The sequence below is a fragment of the Suricata suricatta genome, chromosome 4, assembly GCF_006229205.1.
Source record: "Suricata suricatta isolate VVHF042 chromosome 4, meerkat_22Aug2017_6uvM2_HiC, whole genome shotgun sequence".
Lineage (NCBI taxonomy): Eukaryota > Metazoa > Chordata > Mammalia > Carnivora > Herpestidae > Suricata > Suricata suricatta.
The window spans coordinates 37,333,649-37,356,199 of record NC_043703.1 but is presented as its reverse complement, the minus strand read 5'-3'; the positions used below and the strand labels follow the sequence as shown (position 1 = coordinate 37,356,199).

The window sequence follows — 22,551 nt, the reverse complement described above, 5'->3', positions numbered from 1 at the left end:
TGCTGCCTTTCTATTCACTTAGTGATGAGTGCATAGTTCCTAAACTTCATTTTTAAAACGATTATATTGCATGGATATTCCTGACATCTTTCTAGTAGTGAAAAAAGTACTGAGATGACTTTGATATGAAATAATATAACTTCCTAATCCGTTTTTTTCTCCTCTCTGATTTTAGCTTCTAGAGTCAATAACTTCAATGCATCAGAAAATCAAAATATTTTTTCCTTCTTTTCTTTTTCTTATTAATACAGTATTAATTTGTCTTCCCTCTGCCAAACTGAGCCAACCACTCCCCCCAGACTGCCTGGGAGGTATAGAAAAAGGAACATACAGGGCAGACAAGGCATGGGAGAAAGACCTATGGGAGGCAGAGATGGCTCCTTCATATGGTGAAGAGGATGAGAAAGGCCACCATCAGTCAAAAGAGCCCCATGGCCTCCGAGATGGCAAAGCCCAGAATGGTGTAGAAAAGCTCTTGCTTCAGAGAAAGATTCCTGACAAAACCAGTGATGAGACTCCCAAACACAATCCCATTTGTAGCCAGAGAGCCAGCCACCACTACCAAGGCAGCCCTAGCCCCAGTGAACTTGGCTGCTATGTCAATGTGCCTTGAAAAGGCACTGGTTTGGAAGCTGCAGCTAGATTTAAATGAGGTCATTTAAATGAGCAGGATTGCCAAGCTGCTGAGGCTTTCATCTGTCAGTGTCTCTGGTGCTTTTAAAGGCACCACTGCAGACAGTGATCCGCTCAACAGCAGAGTGGTGCTCCTGACCAAGAAAGGGGTGGAGAAGAACTTTGCACAAGTGTACATTTTCAGAGAATGAGGGGCTGTGGCAGGACAGATGCTTCTAGTGCAGAGAAGACAGCCATAGTTTTCCTGATTCACATTAATCTGACAGTCAGGAGCCACTCCCTGCTATTATGGGGCAGGCACTCAATAGCATCTTTACAGTCTTAAAGGCTCTCAATATTATCAAGTAATTAGGCATTCAGGGACTCTTGCTGCATATGTCAGGTTTAAAAATATTCCATTTTTTGTAGTTACCTGAAGATGTAGAGACCTTTCTGCCTTTGTAATCGCATGATCATGCATTCTGATTTTTTCCACAATATAAAATGCTCCCTGTGGTGTTTGGTCTAAACTATCAGTGATGATGACCACAATGGACAGACAGTTACTTTTATTTACCATTAAAGTCCCCATGGATAGAGAGACCTTTGCATAGACTATTTAGAAATTGCCTAGCAAGAACCTCCTCAATTAAATAATTTTAATTTGTACATTATTGCTGTCAGGTTTTAAAACCTACAAACAAAATGCTGCATTTGATTCACTAATATACAAATGGTAATGGTGGTGGTAAGGCAGTATGAAGCAGCCTCATTTCTCTTTTCTGTATCTATAAAAGCAGGAGAATTGAGTAAATTTTTACTTCTGCTTTGCATTCACCATCTTCTGCAAACATGAATACAAAGATCTATGTGTAATAGAAAAGTATCTTTAGTTCACTTGTCAAGTGAGGGAGCAGAGGAGCTTTTACTAAGATCTAGCTGAGGGTGGCCAAATGCAATTCCACTGAAGACTGCTTCAGTCATCATTTTCTCAAGCCAGGTTCAAAAGGGTGAAGTCAGTTTTTCAAACAAAATTTTAATTATTGCATATGCCCTTTCAAGTCGATGAAAAACAATCACCTTTCCACTCATCAAGTAATTGTGTTCAGTGTCTACAGAGGACACCAGGCTCCAACAGTTCTCACTGATACACGGACAAGTAGTGCTAGAGCTGAATAATGTTCTTATTTTGGATGTGTCAAGGCCAAAACAGCAAGCTTAATTTAAATATATAGCAAACATCAGTTTGTTTTCATTTTAAAGTAGAGTTACCAAATTGAAGACCGTGACTATAATAAAACTGTTAAAACAAATTGACAGTCAATATTCTTAAGCTTTAATTTGATTAATCCCACTCAGCAATCGCGCTATTGCATTATGTATGATACTTGGTCATTCAATGAAGGAATGGTTAGAGAGTTTCCATAAAGAAATTTTTAACTTCATATTGAACTTTGCAACATATCAGTACTACTTAGAAATTATATGTTCAATAAATGCATTATATTATTGTATTTGTCACGACTAAAAGGGTGATGTGAACATTCGCAGGTTTATATAACTATAACTTTAAAAGGTATAAATAAACAACCTGATTGTATCATGAATAATTAGAAAATCTTTAATTTTAAATATATTTACCTAATGTTCCTAATCATATGATTATATAAAGTTAACTTTAATCCTTAAAAATAACCAGCTTATGAATCTAGTCATATAATAGTTTCTTAATTAATATTGACTTATAATGATAGGAAGGAAATCAAAATATAAGTAACCTTATATTTTGGCATGTTTATCATAACTATATTCATAAGGATAATATGATCCCTGTGAACTAATCGGGTACTCTTGGGATATTATATTTTTAATGATATATGCCATTTTTTGTTTTTGATAATATAATATAATAAATTACCATTTATTCAGAAAAACTAAATGTTGTTTCACAAAGGCCTAAGGCAAAAGTATCAATATGAATATTTGCAACTTCAGAGCAATGATTTTGACAGATTAGAAGAGTAAATTCATATAATAGAGTGTCATGATCCAAATAAAATCTAATCACTTAGGGTAAAATTATACTCTATCTGTGGAAGGACGACTAGAATCTTAAAGCACTATTCTTATGAAAGTTAATTTACTTTCAGTGTGATTTTGTATTTATCTTTTATAGTATATTACTGAACTAATGGAAAGCAAAACTGATGCGTAGGATGATTAGTTACAGTTATACAACATTTGCCTTCAAATTATGGATCTTTGAAAAAATAGACTGGTGTGTAATAAATTGATTTTTATGTCTTTTTGGCATCCTTTATTTAATAATTTGTGTTTTCCATTGATATATGACTTTGTTACTTAAGTTTTTTAGTTTTAAATCAATAAGCATATTAAAAAGAAGAAGAAAATAAACAAGTGCTTGAATTAAGCATCAGCACTGTCTGTTTCTATTATCACGTACTTTTGTATTGTCACCTGAGCTCCTCTTAATTCAGCAAGTTAATACAGTGATATTTTCTGGACTTATTAAATAAAATATAGATGTAAGTAAAGTAGCTTAGTGTATAGATGTTTCCAGATTGGCTATTTAAACATTTCTTTTTGTAAATTTTTTTTAATGTTTTATTTATTTTTGATACGGAGAGAGACAGAGAATGAGAGGGGGAGGGGCAGAGAAGGAGACACAGAACCAGAAGCAGGCTCCAGGCTCTGAACTAGCTGTCAGCACAGAGCCCGATGCGGGACTTGAACCCACAAACGTGAGATCTGACCTGAGTCAAAATCGGAGCTTAACTGACTGAGCCACACAGGCACCCCACCAGATTGGCTATTAAGGTACTCAAAGGAAATAAAATCATCTTCAATAAATCTAGAGAAATAGGTAGATAGACAATAGACATGGATGGAGATAGATATATCTAAACTGACCATTCATAGCAGCTCGTTATTTGTAATATATTCTGTTATATACATATCTATATTTAATAAAGGCAATATTTTAGATTGAAAGGAGAGATAGGGCTAAGTCAAAATAAAAGCAAAGATGTAAAAGTGTAATCCATTGGTCGTCTAATCTTGAACTGTGAACAAGGTGAATGTGAGGGCCAGGTCAAGGCATTTGCCTAGTCTTATCATGGGTAAAATTAAGCTGTCTAATACTGTGTATGGGGAATAGAAATTAAAGTTGACCTGAGTGCACAGAGTATTTTTCCCATTAGTCAAGACAAGTAATTCTTTGTTTCTTTGTCTTTGAGAGCTTGGTCACCTTGTTAACAGTGAGTACCAAATCCAGACTTTGGTTAATTAGTAGATAACTGAGTAGTTGACTACAGCATCTCCATAAACCTTAGGCAAACCTAGAAGTATGGCCCATTCTGCTTACATATACTCCTATCAATTGCATAGTGATAAGGCAGTACAGGAAAATCATATACAGTCTTTTGCTGAGTCAGGTGATGATAGTTCCAAATGAGTACCTTTGAGTGCCTTCATTCCACTTCATACTGTATGTTCGATTCATAGATGCTTGGCCTTGTATAATTTCTATGTTGTCAGTATTCTGGGAGACAAATCGATAACTTGGTTAGAAATGATCAAATTCAGTGCCATCTGTTACAGTGAAGGGCAACTCTCGGGCTAACTTTATTGAGTGTGAGTTGGAATTTTCATTATAGTAGCAAAGTTGAGAAGCATTTTTAGTAGGCCCAAGGGGTAGTGGTTTCCCAATATTATTTTTCTCAAATTTTTAAAAAGTTTACTTATTTTGGGGGGTAAAGGGCAGAGAGAGAGAAAGAAAAGAGAATCCTAAGCACGCTCCATGCTGCCTGCACAGAGCCAGGGCAGGGCTCCATATCATCAACTGTGAGATTATGACCTGAGCCAAAATCAAAAGTTGGATGCTTAACCGAATGAGTCATTCAGGAACCCCATATTTTTCTCAACTTTGTAGGTTCTGACCTCAAAAGCTGTATAAATGACACGTATAAGATTTTTTTCAAATTAAATTGGCAGAAAATAATGCCCATCAGGGTAGAGGAAAGGCTGTCTAACACACACTCCTAGAAATCAAAGAATTAATATTTTAATTATCAAATAATAATGTGTAGAACATCTAGAGTGAATCTCTATAGAAATTTGTTAATAGCATTTGATCAACTTAAAAAAATTCTTGCTTATCTCATTGGCATTCATGCTTGTATTTGGTACTCTGTTGTAAGACTATTTCTATTACAGATTATCATCTTATAAAACACAATTTTTAATTTTTATTCATTTATTTCTTTATTTTTAGAGTGAGAAAGAAAGTGCATGAGTAGGGGAGAGGGAATCTTAAGCAGGATGTAAATGTAGCACAGAGCCTGACATGGGGCTCAATCTCATGACCACGAAGTCATAATCTGAGCTGAAATCAAGAGTTGGATATTTAACCTACTGAACCACCCAGATGCCCACATATAATTTTTAAAAATGCAAATAGTGGAACAAAAATGTAAACTAATAATCCTAATCTAATAAAGAATATCTTTGAGTCAAGTTTTGTTCAAACTTGACGAAGCATTTTAAATATCTTTTATACACCTTTTTTGCTATACATAGGGAATCCTACATGTAACTTTACTTGTTTAGATGGAGAAGTGTCCTTAATCAATTTTAGTAAGTATATTTGAAACCAATTTCAAGTAAATAAACAAGAATAGAGTTCTTCAAGTTTTATCATAGATCCTGTTTCTTTGAGATTTATTCTGTAAAATCTTGGATTGCTAGTTTTTGAGTAGGTGTTACATGTGGAGTCTGTTATGGTGCAATGTTCCCAGGCCCAAGATCCATCCTATACAAACAACACAAAATTAAAGAAACACACAACTTAAAATAAAGGAAAACATTTCTGTTGAGATCATTGAACATCCATCATAATTCAACCCATTAGTGACCCAAAGCAAAATACTTTATTCAGATATACTTACAAATTGCATAATTGTGTGACCTAACATCTTCTCTGTAAGGCCTTTATTCATTTTCTTCTGCTAACAATCACTTCTCTGTTAGCTTATCCTTCATATTTATAATAATGTTAATGTGTTTTGTTTTTATATTGAAATATGTAAGAACAAAGATAATTTTTTTAAGATCAAGAACAATAATATGTTTCATGCTAAGGAGGTGGGAGAAAAAAATGGGGAAAAGACTTTTTGTTTGTAGGCAGCTTAATCTTGTCACTTATCTTCATGGGAGAAATCAGAACAACTGTATGGCAAACTATGCAAATGACTAAATCTAAACAGATTTGGAAACTTTTAGTAGCTAAATTGAGAATTATATTCTAAATATGATAGGGGATGTTAAAAAGAGACAACAAATACAAAATGGAGTCACTTTGCTAAACCTGTATCTGCATACTGAGACTTATTACCCACCCAAATTTCTGTTTCACCCATTAACGGAAATCTTAACTGGTCAGTGTGGAACTTCCTGGTCAGCATTAGTGAGGTAATGTGCCTGATAGACCCCTGCCATGTTCCAAAGAAAAGTGAATCTGTCTGATCCAGTCTACTCTGCTAGTAACCTCTTGGTCCCATCTCCTTCTGCCTCTCAGAAGCTTTCATTCTGTAAGCCCTTTGGAGCCTCTTCCTATCTGCTAGATGGGTTGCTGCCTGACTCATGCGTCATTGAATAAAGCCAATAAGATCTTTGAAATATACTCAGTTGGTTTTTGTCTTTTAACAGATATCTCCCCTTTCCCCACCAGGATAACATTTTACTTCAAGAAGGAATAAGGAACAAGTATTCCAGAAGGTCCAGAAAAACTGAAGGGAATTGAAGGAAGTAATATGACAGTTACTTAAGTTTTGAGATGTTCCAAATGTGGGACCAAGGTGCCCAGAGACAAAGCATATCAAAGTGAAACATTCCTGTTGGCTTAGCGCTGCAAATCACAGAAGTACATGCATGTGGGAGGAGGCAGGCCCGCATTATTAATAAGTTTAAAAATAGACTGAACTTGATCTCCTTTAGGTTATCTAACTTCTTTTATATTCTGTTCTCTCCCTTGTGTTTAATTTCACTGGGTTTTAATCAGATTACTTAAAAATGCTCTGAACCCAGGTTAGGATTTAGCATGAAAACAACAGAAGGAAGAAAGCAAGTATTTTGAGTAGGGTATTTCAAACATCTCACCACGATTAAGGTGATGAGGACTCTGGAAGGGCAGAGAAGCCGAGGAAACTCACGCATTTGACAAAAGAAAGGCTCCATAGCCAGAGGCGTTCTTCAGAGGGAAGGTGCTGGGGATGAAAGGTTGGCAACAACTCCCTTAGGAATTGCACTCTGAAAATCCAAGTTTTAATATCAGCTTCTTTCATTAGTCTAAGTGTTTCTGCACAAATAACTTGTCATTATAACTCAGTTTAATCTTAGAAATTGGAAGGACAAAAGACCTGTGAGGTCATAGTGCCTGTCACTCCAGTGCAAAATAGAAACAGTGGTTCTAGGTATAGGATTGCATAATTAACACAGATATAGAAAATATAAAACTGTTTTTTCTATAAAAAGATTTAAGAAGTACAACGTTTACTTAGATTTTTATTTTTTAATTGAGATCTTTAGGCAATAGAGCTCTTCAATAAAGGCTGAGGAGAGGGTTTTAAAAGGACAAAATAATAGGAATGGTAAATAGCATCAGGACCCATGGATAAGAGACTCACCTATTTTGCTCTGTAACTCTGATACTGATGTTTAATCCTTCCCTGACAGAGTTGTAATTAAAAATAGCAGTAGGATGCTATCTCAGATCATTGCTATGAAGAGCATTAAGCTATAAACTACACTTTAAGCTACTCTTTAAATGTATTCTGTTAAGAGAAATCCAGATGGTGTAATTTATTTCCCTTATATACAGTGGAAAATAATTGGTGTAACTGATAAGAAAACATGACTGATTGATAGGCATATTCAGATATGCTGATCCAAAGTGCTCTGATCTTATGGTAGCTTTGGTTTGTTGTGTTACATTCAGAGGGAAAAGGAAAAAAACGCAGAAGAGTGTTAAATCACAAACAACAAACCACTCAGCTCCAAAACTGCATAAATATTATAGAAGAGTGAAGATATAAATTGCTTCTATGCTTTGGACTGTAAAACACTGTGGCATTCATAAATAATTTTACCCTGAGTATTGTTCTGTCTTTGAAAATTTAAGTTGTAGAATCTCTTTTCATCTCTAATTTCAGATCGCATTTATTTCACTTACCTCTTCATTTAGCTGACAGTGATAATATGCTTGTGAAATATCTTTTTTTTGATCATGTGTTTTTGACAGACACGTTTTTGTTTCTTTTCCGTTTCTCTAGGCTAGTGCTCTGTCTAGATGATGTACCCCTGCTGGTGATGTCAGGCATCAAACACTATAGCAAATGATGGAAGATCAAAGGAAGCAGGAGATGGTTTAAGTGATCAATCAATTTAATATGTAGGGTGTTGAGGCATGGAAATATTCCAACCAACTGTGGCATTCCTGGCCAGATTTAGATATATGAATTGCATGTGTATGAGCCTAACTGAGAAATATGATTTGATGATTTATATACTATTTTTTTCTTTTCATGGCAGTTTAATTCAAGTACTCTCCTACTGTGAGAGTTTTGGAGTTTTTCCCTTGGGAGATGTAGTGATGGCCCCATAATTTACTTTTTATGATCTACTGAAGAGAAAAAGAAAGCCCATAGTTTTTATTTGTTAATGAAAAAATGTATAATGACAGTAGTTTTTAAAAATAAAAGTGTATGCAAGTTTCAAAAGTGTCACCACTCAATTTTCTCAACTACTGAATGATGTGAATCTAAGAAGCAAGATTGCAGAGAATGCTATACAAGAGAACTATCCACACGCCTTTGTATTGAAAACTCATGAGATGGGTTCAAGCAACAGGAAATTTTAACTTTAGACAAATAATAGCAATTTCTAAGATCTGTGAGGTAACCCATTATAATTACAAATAGAGTAAGTGTTTTTGAGCAAAGTCTTAAGAATAATTGTGAGTTTAAGTGATTAGGCTCTACAAACAGCATCTCTAACTGCATATCAAAGAACATGTGTATAAACTATGTTCAGCTTAGGATGGGCGGTTAGCAATTTATTAGTCTTTTCATCCTCATAGAGATAATGATCTTCATCTTAAGTATTCGAGTTGGATTTGAATAGCTGTGATATAAAATAGGCATGTACATTTAAAATTATTTTGTACTAATTGATTACTTTAAATATCCCCCCATTTGGTTGGGATGAAGTTCCTCTCTTAACTTATTAAGAACTCCAGCTAAAAAATTATTTAGTATTTGCCTAATGTTCTTTGTGTGGAGCATCTTGGAATCTCATCCAGATCCTAGCTGCCTTTACCTACCTTCTCCTCTTAAGAATAATTATGTAACAGAGCTTTCATAAATGAGGCCTGAATGGGCAAGCAGAGTCTCTGTTCTTTCTGTCTGAAACCCTGTATTTTCTGAATGTCGCTGTGGGATCCTCTGCCTGATACAGTTATCTTGGGCTACTGTGTTGATAGGAATTTTGTCCTCTACACAACATCAACAGTCATCTTGGATCAAGGATCAACAAGTGTATGAAATTTGTTCCACGCATACTATGAGACATACTTATACTAAAAATATTGATGTGAAATTCAAACTTAACTGGGTATCTTGTATTTTATCTGACAACTAAAAGACAAATACAAATTAAAAACAAGTTGTGTAATACTATTTGTTGAAAATAAAGGAGGAAAAAAGAAAAAAGGAGGGAGAGATTTCCTTCTCTTTTTTCTTGGAACATTTTCCTTAGAAAACATGTAATTGTAAGTACTTTCCCATCTCTTTGAAATGTATATACTTTCTTTTGAAGATGAGAGAGGTCCTTTTATAGCTGGCTTTTTGTCACTTCTTATGTCCCAAGGAAGTCTTTCTCAAGAATCTGGGAGTCATCTCTTTGAAATGCAAACATCAAGGGAGATCCTGGTTTCGGAGGGAAGGTAGAAGCCTAATTTCAGTGAGCATGTTGCTCCTCCTTGCAATACTGCTTCCTATAATAAGCTATAAAAAGGTTGTTTTTCCTCTGGAGAAAGATACCAAGTTAACACAGATGGACACCTCAATTGCCAGATGAGTCTAGGATGAAGTGTAGTATTATCAAATCCTCTTACTTTAGGACTAGATAACAGAGATACTAAGTGAACTACTAACCAAAAACCAGGATTGACAGATCCACTAAATTTATCCCCAATATGGCCTGGGACATACTCAGACTAAAATTGTATCATTCTCAGAAACTTATCTTTCTTGTTTGGTATTATTTGTTGAGATTAATCTTCGTTCATGTGGGCAATTGTAATTTATTATTTTCATTGTAATGTAGATTCTACTGAATGAATAGGTCTCAATTTTTACCCCCTTTACTGATGATAGAGAATTGAGATGTTGATCTAACCTAACAATTAATTTATATTTTAAATATTTTAATTTTAAAGAAAATCGAAAAGCATGTGATGTTTGTAAATAAGGTTATTAAACATTATACAGCATTGGTTCTTATAATACTGACTCATAGATTTGATTCAATTTCAATAAAATTCTAAAAAAATATATTCATGGGACTTGACCAAATTTTTGTAATTTTTTTGTAATTTTAAATGGTCAAAAATAAGTAGGAGAATCCTGAAAAAAAAAAAAAAAGGAGCATGGAACTTGCCCTATCAGGTAATGTAATTCATCATAAGGATTTTATAAAATGCTACAGGATTAATGTGAACAATGTGACATTAGATTATTAATGTGAAAATAGAATAATACAATTGAATAGACTAATGAAGCCAGAACAGATTCATGTTCATATGCAAATATGCTACACAACCGATTTGCTCTGCAGAACAAAGGGGGAAAGGATGACTATTTACTAATTGGCTATTTACAAATTACTAATTGATTTTGAAAAAAAATAAAATGCTTCATGAATGCTTTCATATTTCAGCACAGTCTAGTATTACACTTGATCTTAGCCAAAAGGCCGAGAAGCGATAGCACAGTCTAGTATTAAATGACAGGCATTCCTTGGAATTTAGAGAGTGAACTGTTTAGGAGAGATTTAAAGATCCATCTCCCCTGAATCCATTGGCATAATTTCTAAAGGAAAGAAACCTAGAAGACTTTTTCTCTATCCAAGGATGATTTGTCTATGTTATAAAGCAACACCTTTCTCCTTTCAGAGAGGCAAAGATACAGGTCTGACAGCTGCTCCTTATGGACAGAAGCTTCATCATTTTAGGGCTCCTTGTTTGTGGTACAAACCTCACTTCACATGTAGATATGTCTGAACGTCATCACATCACTCGTGGGAATATGTGCTGCTAAGATGCTTTGCAGGCAAACAGTGTGATGTGATGTGATCTGATGTGTGTGTGGTGTCACGTGTTTACCTGTAGCAGGTTAACTTGTTAACTTGCACATAGGGTAATATCTCTGACCCTTTATATTTTCAGATACTGGTTATCCTTTAATCGAAAACAAAAAGAACTCTAGCTCATTTAGTATATAAAAATAATTTCAAGAGCTAACTATATAAAGCAAATCTCTAATGTTCTAAAATGAATGGATTTTATTTTGTCGTGTTATGAAGGATTTTCCTTAAGTTTTGTTTTCACGGAATTCTGACAAAATACCTGGTAGTGATATTGTCACTGAAGCACGGTGTGTGGTGGTATGTTCCACAATGCCATGTGGTTTCAATCTTTTAGAGCTTATAATGTATATAAATGAACAAGAACAATATTTTGGACATATATGAAATACAAATAGAAGAACTATGGAAGTTGATGAGACAAACTGATAGTAGGGTAGAGGATAGGTCAGAATACAGAAGAAAATGGTATAGGATATATAAATCAATTGCCTGTCAAAATAACATAGGCAAAATACAATGACAGCCTCAGAGTGTTTGCAGTAATAATAAAAAAGAGAAATAGAAACATAATTCTAAATGAAGTCACAAGTGTAAAGGATCAACATCTTGACAATTATTTTAACCTATAAAACCCCATTTGCAATAATTTTTTAAACTCTTGCATTTACTTAAAAGATTTTCTTTAATGTTTTTATTTTATTTTGAAAGACAGAGTGCAGGGTGTGAGCAGGGGACGGGCAGAGAGAGAGGGAGACACAGAATCTGAAGACAGGCTCAAGGCTCTGAGCTGTTAGCACAGAGCCCAACACAGGGCTTGAACCCACAACCGTGAGATCATGACCTGGGCTGAAGTCAGATGCTTAACCAACTGAGCCACCCAGGTGCCCCTTGCATTTACTTTTAGATGAGCAAATAGAATTACTACTGTGTACCTCATAGATTATATCTAAAATAGTGATATACATACTGAAACCATCAAAATGAAGACTATGAATATAACTGTATTGTTTAGGAAACATAATCTATAGTAGAGAAGAAGTAACTAAGAAAAAATTGAGAATCTTCATCATTAGAAGGCCAGGAGTTTCTGGTTCATGAAGTAAAGCACTTAATTTAGGTATATTATTGAAATTGAAAATTTAATTAAAGGAAGAATAAGAAAAATACTCATACTATAAAAAATTGGGGGGGTAAAAGTTTGAGGATGGACATGAGACCAATTTTGATCTATTTGCTAATTATTTATTAGTTCAACAAAAGCTGAGTGACAAGCACTATTCTACCACTAAGAATACAGCAGTGAAAAAAAAGAGAAAGACATTTCTGCTTTCTTAGGACTTAAAAATACTATGTGAAGGGAGACAATAACTTATAAAATAGGAGAGTTATATAAAGTGAGGTGAAAATAGACCTAGATCTATAGAAAGAACTATAATGGACATATCAAGTACTAGCACATAAGTCTATTATTTAAACTTGTGAGTGACACTAGAGAATAGTTTATAAACAAACACAGTCCACAAGACAGAAAAGAGGGAGTAGGGAGAACTGGAGCAGGATATCATTTTATATTTTAAAGACATCTGTAGTATTAGATTTTTTTGCTATTTGCAAATACTTTAAGATTCTAAAATAATGGGAGAATATATGATTCAGCAAAAGATGGCAAAAGACTATTAAGAAAAACTCACATGGGCAAGAAAGATAGAGGGATTCTTCCTGGAGTAAGAAGTGGTTTTCTGCTTGATTTCTCAAGAATAATAGCCTTCTTAGGAAAACTATTATTCCTCCCCCCTCACCCTTTACTCATCACTTCCTGTCTCTAAAATAAATAAATAAACATTAAAAAATATTTCCCAAATTACAATTAATCTTTCACCAGGACTAGGTTCTTTTGGATTCCCAGTTCCTTCCCTTTCACAGATAAAATGATTAAATATTTAATTGCCTTATTTCAGGATGATGAGTGATGTGGCAAGGTGTATGTATACTTATTAATTCAAACATTTCTAATACTATAGCAACTGAAAATCACATAAGGCTATGTTTTTTTTTAATAAGGCCACTGTTTTTTACACTTTTGAAACTTAATGCTTTAACAACTTTGGAGATCATCCATGATGATGCCCAAGAAGAGTTGCCTAAAAGATTCAAGGAAACTGCATGGTTAAAGATATGCCCTTGTCAAGAGCAGAGCAGAGTATGAAATTTTATCCTACAAGCTAACAAGTTGGCCAAGTTAGCAAATACAGTTTCATTGATGCTGGTGAAGGATCTGAAATTCCTGGATCACAGAAAAGAAAATTACTATAGCAAAGCAGGCAGCATCAACTTCATGCTTTCACGGGTTCCTCCTGCTTCCCCCAAGTCCATAAGATGGTTCAGAAACAGAGCCAGGTGAATTCCACCCACAGTGAGTTAGTATCACAGCTAAGGAAATACAATTTCAGATAATTCTAATCTTTTACAGTGGCTCTGAGCAAATCTGTCTGAATTTTGACCTGAAGAGATATTATCTTCGTTATCCTCCACAGCAAACAGATCTATAACATGATCTAAAGTGAGAGGGACAAGGTCATTAGCTCTACCAATATCCTGGACTATTAGTGCATAGAAAAGTTATTGACTGTGCTGAAGAATTTTCTAATACACAGGGAAAACTGTTCCCCAACAAGCACTTCAAGGGCTCTTTGGCCCAGTCAGGTCTTTTTCTTTCTTTCTCTCCCTCTTCTCCCTCTCTTCCTTCCTTCCTTCCTTTCTTTCTTCCTTCCTTCCTTCCTTCTTTCCCCTCCTCTCCTATTCCCATCACTTCCCTTTCTTTCCTCCCAGAAAGAATCTCAAGAAGTAATACAGTTTGTATTTTGTACCTTTTGGATAAATACCTAGTAGTGCAATTGCTGGGTCTTAGTGTAGTTCCATTTTAAACTTCCTAAAGAACCTCCATACTGTTTTCCAAAATGGCTGCACCAGTTACACTGTTGGTGGGAATGCAAACTGGTGTTTACAGAAGCACTGTCAACAATAGCCACATTGTGGCAGAGCCCTAATGTGCATCAACTGATGAATGGATAAAGAAGAAGTGGCAAATATACATATACAAAGGAATATTACTCAGCCATCAAAAAGAATGAAATCTTGCCATTTGCAGCTAGAGTGTATTATTCTAAGCAAGTTAAGTCTGTAAGAGAAAGACAAATACTATCTGATTTTACTCAGATGTGGAATTAAGAAACAAAACAGATGAACATAGGGGAATGGACAAAATGAAAAGAGAGGAGGCAAACAATAAGAGACTCTTAATGATAAAGAAGAAATTGATAGTTGATAAAGAAGAGGTGAGTAGGGGATGGGCTAAATGGGTGATGGGTATTAAGGAGGGCATTTGTTGGGATGAGGACTGAGTGCTTTGTAAACTTATGAGTCACTAAATTCTACTCCTGAAACCAATGTCACACTATGTGTTAAATAACTGGAATTTAAATAAAAACTTGAAATAAGAAAAAATAAAAACCCGGAAAAAAACAACAAACTCTTTATGTGTCTATAAACTGTATGTTTGTACTTGAGAGAAGATTTTCTCTTTTGTATAGGTGTGAAATATGTTACAACTATTACATCTCTTAAATGAAAGGAGTTCTGTTTTCATAGGCTTATCAGCATTAATAAGTGCTTAAGTAAATAAGATATTCCCCAATTCTCAGAGAATAAAGAAATGAAATCCGAATACATTAAGTGTATAGTATTTTAAGGAAAAACAATCCTTAGAGCAATTGCTGGCTCATAAACATTTTCAGAATCTATGTTCATAGTTAAGACAAATCTTCAGACTGGTATAGCAATTTTGTGTGTTTTAAAAAATATTAAATAGCTATGTGTATTTTTTATGAGGATAATACACATGCATATCTTACTTATTTGCTTATTTATCTTTAACAAATTTGTATTTGCTTTAAATGAAGAGGCAGTCTAGTTACATCTAAGTTCCTAAATATTTTATACCAGTTATCTGATTAAGTAAGCTAACATAAATCATAATATAATATTATGGTTTTTTACATCACTAGTTTTTCTTAGCTTAAACTATTTCTGAGACTATAGTTAACTTAAAACCTTGAATTATTAAATTGAGTTAATTAATGAATAATCTTGGATATCTGAGTACTCTCTTAGTAAAACTAAAAAGCAAAACATTGATTATGAAGCATAGATTTAAATTTATGTACTTTTCTGTTCTTATTTTTAGGTGCCATAAAGTGGTTTTCCTTTTTGTCACATTAATGAACATGTTAATTTTTACCACATTAAAAGAGGTGTAAAGAAGAGGTTTACAACTATAGACAGTTGTGTTGGGTATATTTTGAAGCTTTGGTAACCTGCTACAATATTTGACCATAGCACAATTCTGAGCTTTCTATCTCCCACTTTTCTCTGAATTATAAGTTAGCTATTCTGATTAAAAGTTACTCATGTGAGTAGTATAAGGTATAGAAAACAATAATGCTGTGCTCCTTTCTGCTACTTTATATATATAAACACACCACATCTTTATATCCATCCATCAATCAATGGACATTTGGGCTCTTTCCTTAATTTGGCTATTGTTGATAGTGCTGCTATAAATCTTGGGGTGAATGTGCTCCTTTGAATGAGTATTGTTTTTAAATCTTTTGGATAAACACCTAGTAGTGCAATTGCTAGGTTGTAGGGTAGTTCTATTTTTAAGTTTTTGAGGAAACTCCATACTATTTTCCAGAGTGGCTGCACCAATTTGCATTTAACCAATAAAGGAAAAACGTTCCCCTTTTTCTGCACCTTGACAATGTCTGTTGTTGCCTGAATTGTTAATTTTAGCTATTCTGACAGGTGTGAGGTGCTATCTCATTGTGGTTTTGATTTGTATTTCCCTGATGATAAAGGACATTTAGCATATTTTAATGTCTATTAATCATCTAAATGTCTTCTTTGGAAAAGTGTCTATGCATGTGTCTGCCTGTTTCTTCACTGGATTATTTGCTTTTGGGGTGCTGTGTTTGATCAGTTTATAGATTTTGGATACTAACCTTTTATCTGATATGTCATTTGCAAATGGATTCTCCCATCCTGTAGGTTGCCTTTTAGTTTTAGTTGTTTGTTTCCTTTGCTGTGCAGAAGCTTCTTATTTTGATGAGGTTCCAACAATTCATTTTTGCTTTTTTGTCCCTGGCCTCTGGAGACATGGCTAGTAGGAAGTTGCTGTGGCTGAGGTCAAGGAGGTTGTTGCCAGCTTCCTCTAGGTTTTTGATGGCTTCCTGTCTTTTTTTAATTTTTTTTTAATGTGAATTTTTATTTTTTTAAGAGAGAAATAGACAGAGTGGGAATTGGGGAGAGAGAGAGAGGAAGTCACAGAATTTGAAGCAGGCTCCAGGCTCTGAAGTGTCAGCACAGAGCCTGACACAGGGCTTGAACTCATGAACCATGAGTTCATGACCTGAGCCCAAGTAGGACGCCTGACTGACTGAGCCACCTGGGTGCCCATAATGGTTTCCTATCTTATATTTACATCTTTCATCCCTTTTAAATTTATTTTTGTGTATGGTGTAAGCAAGTGGTCCCGTTTCATTCTCCTGCATATAACCATCCAGTTTTCCCAACAGCATTTGCTGAAGAGATTGCCTTTTTTCCATTGGATATTCTTTCCTGCTTTGTTGAAGAGGAGTTGGTCATACATTTGTGGATCCATTTCTGGTTTCTCTATTCTGCTGCCAGTTGTTCAAATTCTGAAACCTATTTTTGGAAGAATTTTGTCTGATCTTTTCATTGTTTCATGTGGGGGAGAATAAGTCCAGTCATTTAATCCAGTCAAAGTCCTGGAATTGTTGGCATTATTTATAATGTTCTATCTTATATGGGTATATGAAGCAGGTCTTTTCCTCTTTCTCTCTCTCTCTCTATATGTACATATATGTATGTATGTATTAGTGAGAGAGATAGAGAGAATGAGCAGGGGAGAGACAGAGAGAGAGGGAGCAAAGTACCCGAAGCAGGCTCCAGGCAGTAAGCTGTCAGCACAGAGCCTGATGCAGGGCTTGAACTCACAATTGTGATATCATGATCTGAGCCAAAGTTGGACTTAACCGACTGAGCCACTCCTTTTCTTTTCTTTTTTCAAAGCTATCTCTAACCCACAATTGAGTAGATTGTGCTTTTTAAAACTGAGAAAGACCATTCTAAGTTAATTTCTGATTTTCACTATTCCCGCAAAAATCTAAAACAATTGTTTTGCTGAGTCTTTTTACTTATAATGGTAATCACTTATTTGCCTCCAATTCTGTCCTCTGTCTTATCAGAGTATAACTGGACAAATTACTAATGCAACCAAGGCTATGCTTGGAGTGTTACATATGAGAAAAATCTCATTTAATCAGATATGGCAAGCCCATATTAAGAACTAGGGATCAACTTAATATTTTGAGTCAAATTCTAAAATATCCTCCCAAGAAATCTGACTTGTTACCTGGATTAGTAAGTCTTAATCTCAGAGTTTTAGAATTTACAGGTAAATTACTTAGTAAGAAATTCAATATTTAGTAATCTAGGGACCTTAACAAATCTTAGAGAGTCTCAATTCAAGAAAAATTTATCCAAATATATTGACATAACAGTTAACTCTAATTGTGTATTGGGTTGGATCCTTAGCCTCAGGAATAAAGAGTGAGTCATAATTTTGAGAATCAATCTATGTATGATTCCTTGTGAAACTCTACACACAGAAGTTAGTTATTTGGCATTCTTGGTTGCCAAAACTACGCAGGTCCGATCTGCAGAACAAAGTCAGGAAGATTTATTGAGTTAAATAACACCCTTGCTTTACCTATGCAAATAATCAGGCCATTTCTAATAAGATCAACTTTTTGTGAACAAGGATAATTTTTGGAGATTCTGACCATCACTAGGAGAAACTGTCAAAACAAATTATCCACAACTTTAAAATAGGTAAAAAAGAGATTATTAGGCATTCTCATAGTGCAGTGCTGGGTTTATTTACTGGTGATTTTCAACCCTGGAAGGGTAGTGGTTAACTTGTGGAATTTTGCCTGGGAGAGATGTAAATATTCTGTCCAGTAGAAAAGATAACCTTAAATATTATGGCATATGGATTTGTTGGACATCAGTCAGTTTTTCATTTTATCCAGAAATCTATCAAATGTCATATCTATATTATCTATTTCTGTAGTTACACTTAAATGTTCTTTAACCTGGTTCTTTAACATGTCACTGCTCCCACTGTTAAATAGTAAGTTAAATATCAACTTTGACAAATGTTTATTTAATTTTCTTTGAGTGTCGTATTTTTTTACCTTTTGAAAGTAATATACTAAAATACTCTATTAGAAAGTTTCTATTATTCCTGGATTTAAAGATGAATGCACTTGTGTATTTGTTGGGCTTTGTAACTATCTTAAGGTCACACATTATACTTAGACAAAGTAAGGTTTGCCTACAAGCATCTGGTTCTCTAGAATATATTCATATTCCACTTTCTATATATATAAAGTCATTGTAGAACAAATAGATCTCATTACACAATACCTCCTTAATGAAAAAATTGAGATCAAAACAAGCATTTTTGCAAAATTTCCCTATATCTAAATGATTAGAATATTGTATACCCTCAACAGAATGTTTTAAACTTAGCCTGTTGGGACGCCTGGGTGACTCAGTCGGTTGGGCCTCCTGACTTCAGCTCAGGTCAGATCTCACGTTGGTGGGTTCGAGTCCCGCATCAGGCTCTGCGCTGACAGCTAGCTCAGAGCCTGGAGCCTGCTTCTGGTTCTGTGTCTCCTTCTCTCTCTGCCCCTTCCCCTCTCATGCTCTGTCTCTGTACCAAAAATTAAAAAAAAAACACCTTAAAAAAATTTAAACTTAGCCTGTAATGTGATTCTGAAAGCTATCTACAAGAAAAATTATAAAAACATAAATCACATTTGATGATTAAGTCTGGGTCTTGACCTAAAGTAATACTCTCTCTCTATATATATTTTTTGGCCATAAGGTCCTCAAGAAAATGTATTATTTTTTATAAGCAATTTAACAAAGATTATCAGTTGGACTGGATACATGTCTTTCTGCTACCACCAATAAGATTTGAGCATTTTTACTATCCTAAATTACACACATCTTATGTAGACAATCAATATTAATTATATCAAACATAAAATTTCATATTTGGCAGACTCTAAGTAAGAAATCATAATTTAATTATCAAATAAATAAAACATTCACCTACTTAAGATACATTATGCTCTAAAATAATCATGGTGGTCTCATAAAAATATAAACATAACATATTTAAAATCAGACATTACAAATTTCTTTAAAGGAAAACCTCTTTAATTACCATGTCCTATTTAATGAAATTAATATTTATTAAGCCATTTATGTGCTATATTTTATATTAACCATAGGATATAATACTGATATTTAAAACTATGTTCAGTAACAAAGCTATATACAATTTAAATAAATGTATCTATGCATCCTCCCTTGTTTACTATCTTATGCATGAGATTACAATTACGAGTCCTTAGTTTTGTATTTATTTTTTAAAAAAAGCAAATTGCCTTCTCTTCTAGATGAATTGGTGGAGTTTTGGAACTTTGATAGTACCCATACAACCCACATTGCCAAAATAGTGAGCACATATTACATTGATTTGCTAAATGTACTTTGAAGTAACAGTAACTTCTGAATGGCCTCTGCAGTATATTTTCTTATTTGAAGTGAACGGGACATAGACTGTTCTTGTACTATATCACAAGAATTAGTTTCTTGGGATTAGCATAATGCAATTCTCTGAATCCTCCTTTCCACTTTACTGTTTCTATGTGCCTGTTTGTTTATAAGAAAGCACTATCACTCACTCCGATTCATTAAAGAAATGCCTAAGCAGCATAGTTCTGTATAATTCTGAGCATCACTTTAAAAATTGTGCATGAGAAAACTGGATCTGTGCAATTTTTTATTCAGCTTTAACACTTTATGTTGAGACATATACCAGATTTATTTCAGGGCTGATTTTGCCAAAATATGATCAAACTGCCATAAAAGTATATAAAAGCAGCTACACTTCTTATTAAATAGGTTCATTTTAATATGAATATTCTTTGTTATGGGCTAACAGGGAAGACATTTTGCTATTTCTATTATGGAAAAATTATATCCAACTTCTATTTAGCATTTCATTGCAATATATAGCTCGAAATGGGAATAGATGATGCCAACTGGAGTGCGCACATGCCGTACCTGAATATTTTGATCAATTTGAACAATAAGGGACCAAAGTGCAATGCATTGTTTTGAAAATTCAGAACATCACTTTGCATTGATCAGTTATGTGGAACACTTTTGAACATTCATTGTTTTATGCAGAATTTATTTTTGATCATGTATCTGTCATTTAATCTGCTTTACTGTCTCTCAGGTTCTTTACACATAATCTATCTTGCATAAAACTATCAAAATCAGACTTTAAAACTGTCCAAATATCTGTAGATTCTGTGTCTGATGCTACATACATTTTCAGATGAAAGGCCTTTTAAACTCAGTTGGTAGATTGTCAGTGGACTCATACTAGCTACTTCAAAAAGTAGTGGAGGATTTGAAAAATAATATCTTTGGGTGGCTCAGTCGGTTAAGCCTCCGGCTTCGGCTCAGGTCAGATCTCACGTTCGTGGGTTCGAGCCCCGCGTCAGGCTCTGTGCTGACAGCCAGCTCAGAGCCTGGAGCCTGCTTCAGATTCTGTGTCTCCTTCTCTCTCTGCCCCTCCCCCTCTCATGCTCTGTCTTCTCTGTATCAAAAATAAATAAAACATTAAAAAAAAAGTTTTAAAAGAAAAATAATATCTTTGAGTTAGGTTCAAATTAGGATAATGTTACAATGTTACTTGTTAGCCTTTTGTTCTAATATCTATATTGATTGCTAACCAAGAGTCATAGCTAAAAATTCATCTTTAAACCAAGCAAGAATGATTTAATCTACCTCTGATTTCAAGTATTTTCTCTGGATTTATTATTTCTTTCATGATGTGCTGCTGACCTTGAGTGACTAATTCCAATTTTAGCTCACATGTGTCACAAGTTGATTACATGAGTGTGTATATTTGAGCATACACATACATTTGTTTGCTAAAGCTTTTTTCCTCTGGAAACATTTATCACATGCAGTATATGAAAAACATGTATCATTGGTCCGTATGTTTAATAAATTCACCATCTAGAGTGAAAAGGGTTTATGTATATGTGGGATATGAGGTGAATATACCCACAAAATTACAAAGAACACAACTATGAATAAAGGTTATAACATGCTTGATATAATCTAATCAATTCAAAAAATTATTAAAACCTCTTCTCTGACAGGCACTGTTTTAAGCACAGGGACTAGAAAGATACACAATTATGAAAACACAGAAGAGGCTTTTAATCTGGATTGAATAAATTTATCAAGATGTTACATAGTAAATTACAATTTAATTCATCCTACAAAATAAGGTGGGATTTTTCTGGGAAATAAAATAGTAAGATGAAGGTTCTTCCAGGCAGATAAGAAAAATAGAAGATAAAAAAGGGATAAAAACCTAGATTTTCATAGATTACAGAAATGGTAAGTAAGAGTTGTAAACTAATTGTGTAATTATTACAAAAACAATGTTTTAAAAGAAGCACTAGAAGGCCAGAATTTTTTGAACCCTTCTTTCTAATCTTTTAACCCATGAATTGCAGAATGGAGGTTGAAGGACTAGAGAAGATCAGATTTCAGTAGAAGGAAGAAAGTAAAATAAACCTGTTTATTGTACACATTATAAATGGCTTCAAAAAAGGCTAAATATTGGTCAAGGAATAGAAGCAAGTGAGGAAAAATGTTGTGGAAAGCTGATATATGTTTATTTATTTTGAGAGAGACAGCACGGGGGAGGGGCAGAGAGAGAGAGAGAGAGAGAGAGAGAGAGAGAGAGAGAGAGGGAAGGAGAGAATCCCAAGCAGGCTTCATGCTGCCAATGGACAACCCAATGCATGGTTTGATCTCATGAACTGTGAGAATATGTCCTGAGTGAAATCAAGAGTCTGATGCTCAACCAGCTAAGCCACCCAGACACTTCTATAAAGAAATATAATACAATTTACTACAGGAAAGAAGGAAAAAGTGTTCAACATTATAATAAATGTAGATTAAATAATTAAATAATACTTCATCATTACCTTTTTGAAATTTGAATACATGTATCTCATATAAACATGGTGAAATATTTCAAACTATATTAGAAAGGTCTAGTAACCAATATAGTATGGTATTTGCTTAAAAACAGACACATAAATTAGTGGAGCAGAATAGGGAGCCCAGAAATAAACCTATGCATATATGCTCAATTAATTTACAATAGAAGAACCAAGAATATACAACCAGGGAAAAGACAGTCTCTTTGATAAACAGTGTTGGGGAAACTAGAGAGCCGTATGA

General features: G+C 34.3%; 1 pseudogene; it reads right to left on the bottom strand.

The window, feature by feature from the left end:
* Positions 1 to 382: 382 nt before the first annotated feature.
* LOC115290489 lies at positions 383 to 859 on the bottom strand (annotated as a pseudogene).
* Positions 860 to 22,551: the final 21,692 nt, after the last annotated feature.